Source organism: Hydra vulgaris, chromosome 07, assembly GCF_038396675.1.
Source record: "Hydra vulgaris chromosome 07, alternate assembly HydraT2T_AEP".
NCBI lineage: Eukaryota > Metazoa > Cnidaria > Hydrozoa > Anthoathecata > Hydridae > Hydra > Hydra vulgaris.
The window spans coordinates 2037512-2052500 of NC_088926.1; positions in this window are offsets into that span (position 1 = coordinate 2037512).

Below are 14989 nucleotides of genomic sequence, written 5' to 3' on the forward strand. Positions count from 1 at the left end.
TTAAGCGAGAAAAAAATTTAATAACATTGGTAACATTATTTTATATAAATGAGTTAATATTTAAAAAGGAAAACGAATTTGACTATTTATATTAAAATTGCTAATTTTCAAAGGTCATATTGTAGACAAGAATAAGTGGACAGAAGGCTAGGTATTTTTATAGAATTAGAGAAATCAATTAAAAGCATCGAACTCTCCATGGGGCTTTGACTAATTTAAATTTTAGCATCATTTAGGAGAGGAATAATTATTAATAAAGACTGGATTTTTTTCGTTGAATTGTGTCATCTTAAAGGTGTTACAATTGAAGTGAGTCAATTTCAGAAATAAGCTCATGAAGTTTATACTTTATAGAAGATAGAGTAAGGCGAAATTGAATTGTTTAGAATTTTGCTCCAAAACAAAGTGTAAAAGTTAAGATACCAATGATAAGAGGTGAAGTTTTTAGTTGTCTCCTCACAAAAAATTTAGTTAGTTAGAAGTGGTTCTCTTTTATGCGCCATCATATCGGCCAGTTATATTTACTGGTGAATTACCTGCAAGATAAAGTGAATTTTTTAATATTTGTGTTGAAAATAATGTTGTTATCAGACATACACTTTAGTAAAATGAATAATATCTCAAAGCCTCTGTCAAAAATGACTTTTATATGTTGTATTTATAAAGCCTGATTTTTGACTTATAATCTATAAGTCAAAAATCACAATATAAGTTTCTATAATATAGAGACTTATATTGTGACCATTATGTATGGCGTTATCTTGATCAATGTTGCTACACTTAAAATATGTTGTTGTACCTTTCAGATATTTTTTTGGCTACTATTTTTTTATGATGTTGTTTTGATTTGATTTGTTCCTTAAACAGAAAGCTGCACAGTGTCTTTTTTCCCACATGTTCAATTTCAGTAATATTTTTGTGTCAGAATTATTTATAGTTCATTTTACAGGAGGTAGTGTAAGATTATTTTATTTTTGACTACTTTTTTATTTTGCATTGTGGTTGTTTTTATTTTTTAGAACACTTCAAGGATATGATTTAATTATTAACTGGGTGGATTCTTCTTGGTTGATGCCTAAAAGATTTTTTGAAGGCAGTTCTGCATTATGCGTTTTATTGTAGTATAAAAACATGCCAATAATCCAAAAAATATTCTGCAAAATGTTTTTTGGATCGTTTGCATGTAAAATTAAAAATTCAGTCATTAATTGTGAAAAAGATTCTGCTTGAAGGAAAAAGGCTTATAAAGTGTGCTTGGCTAATTAGTTTAACAAGTTTCAATTGTGATGATTGACTGGTGAGGAACTTATTTACTTTTTATGCTTTAACTAAATGATTTGTTATTGTTAATAGTTATGTTATGAATTGTTTGCGACCTAAGTAAAAAAAGTTTTTATTTCTTCATTTGCATTACTTAGCATTAATATTTAATTATTTTTTCTACAGATTGGTTGGTAATAGCCTTTATTATCTTATTTGTTTTATGTTCAGTATATTGTTATATGTTTTTGAACTAGATAAAATAGTTTTTTAAACATAAATTACTTTAGGCTATAGATGAATCTAATTTTGGTTTACTTCTTTGGAAATTTTATATCATTTACTTAGTTTATTGTATTGCTAATTTTTTTATTACTAAAAAAGGAATTTTTTTACAAAAATAAAAGTGTAAAATGCATACTAAAAGGCTAACATTGTAAATGTTTTTTTTTAACACCTTTATTTCCAACAAGGCTGCAAGCAACTACTATTACAGAAAAGATGAAATTTCTAGAGCAAGATAAACGAATAACAGAAAAATTAATATATTGCGAATTATATGAATCAAGAAAACAAGATGAAGCAAGTGAAAAAAAAATTTAAGGAAAAAAACTAGGCAAATAAGAATTTTGGGACCACTTAGGAACAGTCATAGTAAAACAATTAGACTTTATTGAATGCTGAGTAACACAAGAATGAATTTTAGTAGATGGCACAAGAGACGCTAGCTCATTAGAGCAGTGTCCATTGTAGAATTTATAAAAAATAGAAAGATAAGCAACATTACGATAATGTTATAATGGTTGGAGGTTGGCTGCAAGAGCGGCTCCTTGTTTGCTGCAAGAGCAGGTCAAGGTGCAAAAACAATTCATTTTTGCACCTTGTCTAAAAGAGAAAGGGCATCACTAGAACATCCGCCCAAGATATGGTGAAAGTGTTCCATTCAAGAATGGACTTGGGATTTATAGAGATAAGATATTTATAGATACTTATAGAGATGTTTGCATTGATGTATGCTTATAAATTTAAAAACATATCATAAGTTGACAATATATTCAAAGGCTGAATTTTAGCACAATTGTTATAAGCAAAAGGTCTTTGCACACTACCAATTTGGCATTTATACTTCAAGGGTTCTTTATTGTAAACACTTTTTTTTTTCTATGTTCTATTTATATTTTTGTATAAAGCTAATTTAAAAAAAGGTTCATAAGTTTAGAAGCTTTAATACAATATAATAAATTTTGACACTTCTGTTCTGAACAAGAATAATTTATCAAACATCATATGAATTAAAATATCAACTAGTTTTTAACCTCTTATTCTTTATATAAAAATTGGCTTAAATGTAGAAATAAACACAGACCAATAATGACAGTGCTTTAGCTCATTCACCTAATTAAAAGACTCAAAAAACCATATTGCATATTCAAAGCGCATTATTACTGAGTGCAAGGAATCTCAAAATTAAACGCTAAATAAAGCAGATTTACTTAAGAACATTAAAATCTGTCAACATATACCCAAAAACACCTTTAAAAAAAACATAGAACTTCAAAAACATAAATCTACAATATTTTTGTAAAAAATCAGCAAAGAACAATACAGCGGAGAAAATAGAATTTGCTTCACCTTTATTTTTTGTTTTAATTTAACAAAAATGGCAGTGAGACAATTCAATTATTCAGACAATTCAGTGAGACAATTCAATTATTCAGACAATTCAGTAGACAAAGTCTACTTTATTTTTCATTATCTTATATTACAACTAAAAAGTTTATAAATTGGTATGTTTAATTAATTACAAATGGAAAAAAAATTAAAAGTATTCAATTTGTGGAAAAAATAGAATTAGCCTCATTTATGTTATATACAAGAAAATACAGAAAATATTTTGTTTTTTCGCTTATTTTATATTTAGTATTGCTTCCTGATTTTTTAATGACTTCAAATATGCAACTTGACAAATACTAGTTACAAGATTTTGGATAGTTTCTATAGGTATTTATTCCAAGCTTGTCTGATATGAGTTTTCAGCTCCAAAGTGGATTCAAATGCTTACCATTTTCATTAACCTTTCTAGAAAGTATTCCCCATAGATTTTCAATTAGGTTAAGATCTGGACTACATGCAGGCCATTCCATTACGTGAATATTTTTTACTCTAAACCAAGTTTTCGTAATTTTTGAATTATGGATAGCAGCATTATCTTGTTGAAAAGTGAAATTTTCACCCATCAATTCCTCACCATGCTTAAGCAAACTTATTTCTAATAAGTCAATGTAGTCTTGTGAATTGATATTTGTTGAAATCCATGCCAGTGGGAGTTTTCCAGCAAAAGAAAAAGCCCCCCAAACCATAACAGTTTCACCACCAAAGTTACAACTTATCCAAGTTTCTTTCTCTTTTCGAAGATCATGCCAGTAATGTTGATCGCCATCAGAACCATCTAGATTGAACTTTTTTCATCACTAAAGAACTTGATGCCACTCTTCCTGCCAAGACATGTGTTCTTTTGCAAATTGTAATCTAACTTCTTCATGACGAGCAGTAAGTTTTGGTTTTGGTTTACGCTTTTTCCAAACTGTGTTTGAATCTTTATGTAAGATTTGTCTAACACGTTGAACAGATACAGGTAATTGTAAATCAGCACAAATTTTAGATGCAGTCATGTGCTGAGCAGCAGCCCAACATACAATAACTCATTTAGTACAATGATCAATTTTACATTTGCCACCACTTCCCTTATAAGTTCCATTATTAACGCCAATCTTGAAGTAATTATTAACCACTTTTGGAGATCTTTTAATTTTCTTTGCAATTTCTCAATTAGATAAGCCTGTATCTTTGTATGCTTTAGTTACTGCTAATTCTTCATTCGTTTTACGCTTACCATGTTCCATTTCAAATTATGGTATTAAAAACCAAATATTAAAAACTTTATGAGCACTGGTTTCACAGTCTTTGTTCAATTTACAAATAATAATAAAAAATAAGTCACAAATGCATATTACCAGATCAAAATATACAAGTAAACTGAAAATAATTACTAATGAGGTTAATTCTATTTGTTACCGCAAATATCAAGTATTATACACTTTATGGTTTTATCAAATGTACCGCAATTTAATTATGCTATATTATAATCTAAAAAGTTGCTGTTTGTAACAATAATTATATGTGTGTGGATACAAAAGATGCACCGCACAAACTCGCTTACAGATTTACAAAACATTGGATCAGTACATGGTGAGGATAATTCTATTTTCTCCACTGTATGTAACCCAACCAATCCACAAATATATCAAATAGCAAGAGAAAATATTAACTTTAGGACTAAAATAGTCAGTGCATACATTAGTTTAAAAATAATTTTATAAAGAGAACATTATTTCTTATAACAGATCATACGCATAAGCATAAGTGATCAACTTGATAAACATAAACTGATAAAAGTTTGCTTTAATTTACATAAATAGGAATATTTGTAGATATTATTATCTACTTGATAATAATTTATATTAAAAACTAACCTTCATATGTCTCTTTTTTAAATATGTTGTGTTGATGTATTTGCCCTGGCTTTTAGTTTATGACTAAAAATTTAAACATCGATTCTTGAGGTTTAACTATCTAATCATTTCTAAAAGCATCAAGGGTAAACAGCCTAACTCACCATACCTAATCAAAATAAAAACACATTATTAATTTGCATCTTTTTAATTTTAAGAATAATTTTTATTAAAACAATGAAACAATCTTTTGCTTGAAACGTAATGTATAAATATCAAAAAAGAAATTAAAATGAAATAATATCAATAAGAAATTATGCAAGTCTATTTTTTATCAGATAACTTGTAGTGCAAAAATAATTTTTATGGAAGATTTTATACCTTTTTGTCGCACTGTAACTATTACTCTCAGCTAAAATACCAAATAAATAAATGATTCTAAACTATATACAATAATTTTTTTTATTTATTTAATTTAATAAACTCTAACTGTAACTATAACTCTCAGCTAGAATACCAAATATACAAATAATTCTAAACGATGACTAATAAATAAAAAATATATAACAATTTAAAAAAAAAAAAAAATTCAAACGCCAAATAATCTATAATATAACATTGAAATAATAACAAAATCACAAAAAATTATCTCAATAATAACATTTTTGTTGTTGATGTTGTTGATGTTGTTGTTGCTGAATTATCACGATACTCGATTTCCCGGTTTTCGCTTTTAAACTTTTCGCTTTAACGTTCTTTCGCTTTAAAACTTTTCGCTCTTACGTTCTTTCGCTTTTAAACATTTCGCTCAAACGTCCCACTACCATATTTTTGTCTGAAATTACAATCGCCGACGGCACTTTCAACACAAATCAATTGAAATGCACATGCGTGAGATTCGAAAAAGTCGGTTTATCCCCAAATGTTATGCGTTGCTTTGCTTGCAGTAGCGTTAGCAAATGAAAACAAAAAAACGAAAAAAAAACTAGATGAATAAAAGTTTTAAAGCATGCAGAGACAGATACAGGAAAAAAATGAGACTTTCTGAATGACGAGCCAAGCAAGAATAAGTTTTAGTTGATGGAACAAAAGATGAAATTCCTTTTAGCAGCGACCATTTTAGCATTTGTAGAAAAGAGAAAAAGATGCAACTTTAGGGTGATAGGAGAAAGGATCAAGCTTGGCAGATAGAGCGGGTCTAACTACGTTAACAATGCGTTTTTGGAGTTTGTCTAGAAGAAAAAGAGCATCATTAAAAGAACCAGCCCAATAATGAGAACAGTATTCCAAACAAGTACAAATTTGTAGAGGTAGAAAATGGAATTAGGAGTAAGAAAATGGCGAGCACGATAAAGAAAAGGAACTTTAGTAGATGTTAATTTAGCAACTGATTGTATATATGGTTTCCATGAAAGATCAGTAGTGAACGAGAATCTTAGAACACGTAAAGATTAATATAGGAATGTCGGTAGTATTGCGATAGTTGTTTGCGGTCTATTAAAGTCAATCTATTACAGAAGTTAGATAAATTAAAGATCAGCTGAAATTAGATAAATTCAAGATCAGTTGAAGATTTTCCAAAAGTTTCTGGAACCTAACCTCTGAGATAAGATACGGGATTTAGTGAACTGGGAACAATGGACATTACCATCAGACAGCACCTTTTTGTATTGATTTCTTTGCAATAAGAAATAGCTGTTAGTTCTGAAGGGAGTCTTTAGAAAAATATGAAAAAAATGGTTATGATTAGATATAGTAGCTGCACAAGAGGGTGAAAACCATGGAGTAGAATGAGGCTTGACTTGGAACCGACAAGAAGGAATAAAATATTTCCATTCCTGCCTGAATCCAGGAGGTTACGTAGAAGTAATGAGAGATCATCAGCTGAGAGAGAAAAGACAACAGCCTAAGGACCGTCACAAAGAAAATCACAAATAGAATCCTAGTCAGCTTTAGGGTAGTAGTAAGTAGTGCAATAATAGGGTGAACCCAAAAACGAAGTGCAAGATAAAAGATTTATAGAGATTGTTGCATGGTCAGAGCCACCTAAGGGGAAAAACCTGATGGAGGATATGAGAGTGGCTGATGTGTCAGTGGAGGACACTCATGACAGGGCTAGATGGAGGAGTTTAATCCGCAATGGCGACCCCTAAACGGGAAATCCTGAAAGAAAAAGAAGAAGATTATATTTATGCGATGAATGGGACCCACATTATCACAACTAAAGTTACTTATTATTTTTTAGACAGTAAGTTATTTGACTCAAGATGGGAGTTTTGAAATTTGCTAATCAAAGACTCAAACAGCTTGCTGATAATAGAGAGAAGACTAATTGGACCATAGTTAGAGGGATAAAAAAATCACCAGAGTTTTTAAAAATTGGAACGACAGATGCTATTTTCCAGAAAAAAAGATTCCGTCAAGCACTTATTAAATAATCTAGAGAGAGTTGAAGAGAGTTCTAGAGAACACTTTTGTAAGACTTTGACAAGAATATTGTCTGCTGTAAACAATACTTCATTGAGTTGGAATCACAAGTTGGTAACCGAGCTCATACTAAATCAGAGATTTAAACAGAACACAAACATCATATCCTAACTTACGGATGTGCAAACAAAGCGCTTGAGGTTCAGACAAGAACACAAATATACATATAGTAACTTACAGGAGAGTGAACACCGCGCCAGAAACACAACACAAGCATACGTAAGTAAATTACAGGTGAGTTAACACAATAACTATGACATCTCCAACTTTATAAAAAACTATTTATACCACTAATAGTGGTACATAGTTTTTATAGTCACTATAGCCATGACAGATATTAGATAGTATGACAGGAAACATACTTATTATAGCCTTTACTTAGAAAGCAGATCCTAGAAGGTAGCAGGACATTGACCTGTAGCAAGGTGATCATGATGACCATACGCACGAACTGACACACAACTACTCTGTAACTTTCCTTCAAAATAATAACCATCATCAATAGTTTTTTAAACTAATAATTTTCTCTTTTATTAATATTATATAGCTTATTAATTTTGTATAATTAATTTAATTTAGCTTTTTTTTAAAAAAATCATTACCTTTTTATAATTTAATACTTTACAAAAACGACATTTGATTAGAGGCCCTTTATTCAATTTATCATTTGAAAAATGATAAATTGAATCTAGGTAACATAACGGTATCATAGAAAAACATTTCAACCTAAAATATTTTTCCTAACAAGATAGATACCACGATATAGGTATGTCTATATCGTATATATTATATATCGTATAGTATTATAATATATATCTATAGATATAATATTAATTTCTTTTGTACACTACTCGTAGAGTTGGTTTGACAAGGTACTAATTGCCAAAATTGAGGTTATAACTTTATTAGACTATTTAATTCATGACGAACAAATATATCGGAACTTACTGCAATCTTCTGTAAAGCAACCGAACTACTAATGCGCCAAAGTTCTATATGCAGGTTTAATTAACTGCAAATTCTCTGCTTGTTTTTAATTAGTCAATATGATGAAGAATTTTATTCATAACTTTGAAAATTATCAAAAGTGTTAAGCATGAGTCTGAAAATTATCGTGAAGTGTTCTAGTTTGACCTCGATGTAAAAAACAAAATACCACTTAAACGCTAATATTCATCATTTTTAAAATTAAAACGTTAGTTACCTAAACTCAGAGTAAATAATGTTACCAACAAAAACTGGTTTCAATTAAAACTGATTTTATTTAACACTGGATTTAAAACTTCAATCAAGATTGATATTACTAAAAATTAAAATAAGTGGAGTTTTGTAAGCTAAAACTTTTTTTAATATTAAAATAATGACAAATCTACCGTTAGTCGATATATGTCCATTTTGCTGTGTCTATGGCAGAAAACCATACAAAATGGACAAAGAAAAATTACTTCACTCATTAACAAGACTGAAAATAAAGTTGGAATCTCCAAGAGAAAACTTGCATTAAAAAATGGAATTCATAGAAGTTATGTTTATAAAATTTTTAACATGCATGGACTTAAATATTTCAAAAGAAAGAAAGCACCAGAAAGCTCTGAAATTCAAATAATTAAACAAAAATAACGACTGTTAAAACTTTCGAAAACTTTTTTTCGACCGTGAAATGAGTTTGAAATTATCATGGATGACGAGTCCTATTTCATATTGAACAGCCAAAGCACACCAGGAAATGATGGCTTTTATAGTCAACATAAAGACAAAACTGAAAATAATATTAAATATAAGTTTAAATCAAAGTTTCAAACGAAAGTTTCAGTATGGATTGCAATTAGTAGATTTGGTAAATCAAAGCCTTTCTTTGCAATTAAGAATAATGTCATTGATGCAAAAATATATTCCAAAGAATGCATTAAATAGAAACTTGTTCTCTTCATCAGCTCGCATCACAAAAATATAAAATATATATTTTGGCCTGATGGTGCAAGCTGTCATTATGCAAAGCTAACAATTGAAACTTATAATAAGTTTAATATAACTTATGTTTCGAAGAATGATAATCCACCAAATGTACTGCAATTAAGGCCCAAGGAGGCATTTTCGGCTCACCTAAAACTGAGAGTCTGTTCCAATAATTTCGAAGCAAAAAATCTTAACAACCTGAAAAAAAGAATTCAACTTAAATTACGAAATTTCAGTCCAGAGTACTTTCTTTGCTTGCTCAAGACTAAAATTTGATCATGGGACACTTTCAGTTATAAGATGATCTATTATTGCTATCCTTACTTATTTGATCAGTTGTGAAACAATAATATAATTTGAATGATAGTATAAGCAATTCTTTTGTGTGCAAATTTTTAATAGCCTCGTGTTATATATGTTTATATATATAATTAGTTGTTATTTTTAGTCATGACTATATTTCTGAATATAGTGAGCATTTGACCCCCCTTCCCTTCTCTCACGCACACAATCGTCCATGACTGCAGACTATTTAAAACACTAAACTTACATTTTTTCATAGAACTACATAGAACGTGTGCAAAATATAATTATGCTAAAATTACTTTTCGTGAATATGCTTTGGCTTTAACATGTTGCAAAAGTTAAATTGATAATTTTCAGAACTTTTTATGTACTCCTTCAACATATTTATACTAGGTTATAAGTTTAAACAGAAAAAAAGACGGTTTAATTCAACTAAAACAGAACAAAATTCTAAAAAAGATTTTGTAGAAAAAGATACGGGATCTCAATAATGTTTATTTAGCGCAGACTAAAAACAACTATAAAATCAGATCTCAGAATAAGGGTTGGCTAACGGCAATTCTAACCTAACTGTCAACCTGAAAGTGTCTGCGGCTGGCAATTTTTTGCTGACTTCGTTTTTAATGTTGTTACGGTGAAACCTTTGTGTTAAAAATATTGATGCCGACCTGATGTAGATCTGATGCCGACTAAAAATAGTTTTATTTTTTTTATTTTTTTTTATTATAATTTTTATAATTCGTTTATTATTAAGTTGAAATTATAACTTACTAAGGGTATATTGAATATCCTACCCTAATGTAGAAATTTCTGCAATTAAATTTTAAATGTGATGAAAGAAAAAAAGCATAACAAGCTGGCAACTACACAAGTTAAAGAGAAAGTACCAAATAAAGTTATTTAAAAATAAAATAACATTTATAATAAATAAAATAACATTTACAAAAATAAAATAACATTCATACTTACAGTTTGCTTGGCAAACTGTAAGTATGAATGTGCTAAGAAAATACAATAAGATGAGCGTAATAATATTTTTGTATCATTCAATCTATTAAACATTCAATTTTACAAAAGCCAGTTTACATACCTCACAACAGACAAGATGTTAATACAAATACTCATGCGCGAGATCTACGAGGTATGATTATAAAAATTAATATACAGCGCACAGTAATGTTGATTCAGCTAGAGATCACATTTTTAAGAGTTGAGTTACATTATTGCCGTGTAAGTATCAAAAACTTTAAGTCACACCTTAACGTATCAAAATGTTTGATTTTTACAAAAAGGAATGTATAAACGTTGAGTTATTGGAAAAATCTATGTACTAACATACTACCATACATTATTTTTTCTACCAAGTTTAACTTTTGCTTTTGCGTTCCCAAGAAAGACAAATGCATCTTTTGCGAGAAGTTCAAAACTATTGAAAACACTGATACTATGTCTGAAAATTTCAGAAAAGTCTATGAAAGACATCAAATTTTAAAAAAAAAGAAACAAGGGATTTGCGTGCTGAAGAAAATAGGGTTCTGTTTTTGTTTTTTTGACCTCAAAAAGTGATTTTTGCACGCGGATTCAAAATTTTGAAATCAAATGCAGAAATTAACTCACTTTTTTATCTGAAAAACCTAAGTGTGCGTAGTTTAAAAGCATTTTATTTAACAAAGAAAAACTTTTACTGTGCATTATGGTCTAAATCAATAGCTGGCAGAGCTAGCTATGAGCAGTGCCTTTGCAAAATATTGGATTTTGTGGCAGAAGAAAACAACTTGAGTGACCTAGTTACTTGGTCTGATTCCAGCGTCTCTTAAAATTGGAACAGTATAACATCTAATGCTGTCGCACTTTTTAACAGACAATTATAATATTAGCTCACTAACAATCACTACAAAATATTCAGGTCACCCATACGTCCAGGAAGTAGATTATGCCTATAGTTGAAAAACTCATGAAGAAAATTGATTTTCATAGTCCAGTTGGATTGATAAGGATCCTAAAACAAATTAAGGGGCTCGGTGATAAGAAAAATTATGTCTTCTTCGTGCCCTTGCTATTTGTATTTATATTTTTTTTTACGAAATTTATATGGACAAAAAAAGGTTTTGTTTATAAATGTTTGCTTATATCTCACAGTGCAATACGAAATTTAAGGAATATTATTTCATTTTATTATTAAAGATTATGCAAATTTTCAACCTTCTGTCTAAAATAATTCTTTTGTGCGCGCCTGATTTAATGTTGTCATGGTTTGGTGATAATTATTTAATGTCAATCTATACAATTATTGTTAATAATCTATTAAAACGCACAAATAATTTTAATCCTACGCACTGAAGACCAAAATACTAACATTCTTTGTGTTAATATACAGAATATACAGTTATATGCAAAATTTAATATTAAATGTAAAAATATTTGGAAAACATGTAAGTAGTTAACATATATAGTATAAATATTAAAAAAAAGAAACAATATAAATAACAATAAAAAATCATAACAAAAAAAGATCATCGTAACACGTGACCACCTATGCAGTAACATTTTTTTGGCCTAATCTTTTTAAAACTTTTCGTGATTTATGTTATATAATTTTTTTATGTAAATATAACTACAATTTATTAGTGTGTGTATGGAAATATATAAGGCATTTTGTATAGGATTATATTAACCGGATTTTAACAGCAAGATAACCTTGTGAATTACATGGATGTAAATCTGGTTCAAGAATAGCACAAATATCAAATTTTTTGATTCTTATGAAAAACTTTAGAAAAAATTTAATGAGTTTTTTTAATGAGTTTCAATGAAGATTAAGTATGGAAACAAAAAAAAAACCTAAAATTTGGACACCTGTCACAAGGACATCTGTCACCTGACACCTGCCTATTTGTGATGGGAAAGTTTAAAATTAAAAATTAAATAATTTTTTTTTTGCATTCGAAACTATATCATATAAACTTTTCTTTAGCTTTAGAAACGTCTTTATTTTGCGACGCATTTCCGGTGGAAAATCGGCTAGCGACTAACTAACAATATTCGTTACGGTAACGACAGTGATTTGGTAAGGTGGATTGTTAGCGGCATTAGCTAACAACTAGCAATAATTCTTAAAAATTAAGATAACGACTTAGCCACTAGGATCGCTAATCAGAAAACATAGGGGGCACGGTGCGTTTTTTAAATATTTTTTGGATGTTTTTATTAGGTTTAAACGTAAAAAAAAAAGGTTCAAAGAACGTTTATAAAACGTACCCTGCCCACGGTCAGCGATCAGCTAGCAAAAATTCGCACCATATTTTCATACATTACTTATTCATCATATGGTAAAAGTAATAGAATGGCAACAATTTAACACTAAACAGATATATAACTTATTGAAATAGGATATTAAAGTATTACCTTTGCAGGATTACAAGTTTGATTGTTATTATTATTATAACACAATATACAGTGGGTTGCATAAATATCATTTGATTTTTAATATGATTTTTTTTATATTTTTTTAAAATTTAAAGCAAACAAAAAGTTAATAATTTAAATTGTTTTAGTTTTTATTAACAGTGCTTTTATAAACAAAATAAGAAAAAAAAAATTTCAAAAAAATTTTTTTTTTTCTTATTTTGTTTACAAAAAAATATATACAACTGTTAAAAAAACAAACAAAAAAACAGAGAAAAACTTAGAGTCAAGATGCATTTTAGTATTTTGTAGGCGCATCACAAACTTTCACATATGCACAAATACTTCTATGCATAGATTCAATTAGTTGAATGCATAATTCTCTTGGAAATTCTTTCCAAAGCTTTTCTAACGCCTGGTGTAATTGCGCAGCACTGGCTATGCTGTCTTTGACCAATCTCTTGTCTATCCAAGCCCAAATGTTCTTGATAGGATTGGAGAACGAGCTGGCCAAGGCATGACCGTAATGTTTTTTCAATCAAGCCACTCTTTAACCGAGATTGCAGTGTGAGCCTTAGCGCCGTCGTCCTGAAAAATCCATTGTTGTCATCTTCCGTAAAAAGCTCTGGCTGTTGGAAAAAGTTTACTTTTGAGGGTCTCTTTGTAGTTGTACTGGTTAATTCTGCCGTTATAAGTATTGTATGACCCTGTTCTTTTATCGGAGAAGCATCCCCATATTCCAACTGATCCTCCTCGGCCTTGCATCCTTGATACACAAAATAGCTCTTTGACCTTTTCACTAGCCAGCCTCTTAATGATTAATCTTGACTTGCAATTTATCACCTCAAAATTGGATTCGTCGCTGAAAATGACTTTGGCCCAGTCTTCTACAGACCAGTGAAGTCTTTCTCTACACTACTTTAATCTTTTTAAGCAATCTGAGGCACGCAAAAGTGGTTTTCGAGCAGCAACATGGCAATCTAAGCCTTTCTTATTTAGGCATCTTCGTACAGCCCATCTACTAACACTAACGTTACCAGGCGTATTTGTGAATCCTTCAGCAAGTTCGCGGTAAGAAATTTTAGGGTCTTGTCTAACCTTTCGATAGAGATAACTTTGGTCTCTTAAAGTTAGCTTTGAAGGCCTACCAAGTCTTGGTAATTCTTTGACATCATTATGTAGCTCGTGGTTTTTCAACGCTGTTTGTACACATTTAAGCAAAACATTGCACATTTGAGCTATTTCTTGTTGATTTTTTGTTTTATCTTTTATCAGACCTGGAATTTGCTATCGTACCTTGTCTGAAACAGCTTTTCTGCCCATTTTTGTCATTTTACTTTACCAAATAATTACCAATGCAAATAACTCAAGACATAAAAATGATAATTTAATTTTATTATTGCAAGAACATTTATATAGTTCGAAAGAAATCAACCACAAAATTTTAGATCGCTCGGATAACAATTCGTTAAGATATTTAAACTTAAGTCGCTAAACTTTAGTTGGCTCTATATTTTTGCTACATTAGAAATACAGGTATGTCCTACTTAATTAATAATTACTCAAGACCGGCTAACCTAACAAGACCTAGTTTTCCAACAAATGGGTGAATTCTTACGAATGTAAATGCCTAAGCCAAGTATGTGACTGTTATAAATTTATATATACTGTCTGCAAGACCATAACAGGCATGTTGTCCAGACCACAAGCTGTAGAAGAGTCTAACAGGAAAATAATTTAGATACAGAAGCTGGAGTGATATAAATGTTAAGTAATTGATCAAATTTTTGTCGGCTATATCAGGTAGGATGTGATTAGTGGAATCAAGAGATGAAATTGATGAAAAGTTTTTTGCAAACAGCTTAGCTTTGTCTTTAGATGAAGTAACAAAATCTGAACCATGTAAGAGATGTGATTTGCCCTTATTATAGACACTGTTAAAGATTCTCTAGCAGTCTTGGGAGCCTAATTTTTAAGATGAAATACAAGATTTCGTTACATGAGAACAGCGGGTTTTGGCATCAGACAAAACTTTTTTACAGTGATTTCTAGCAATAGTAAAC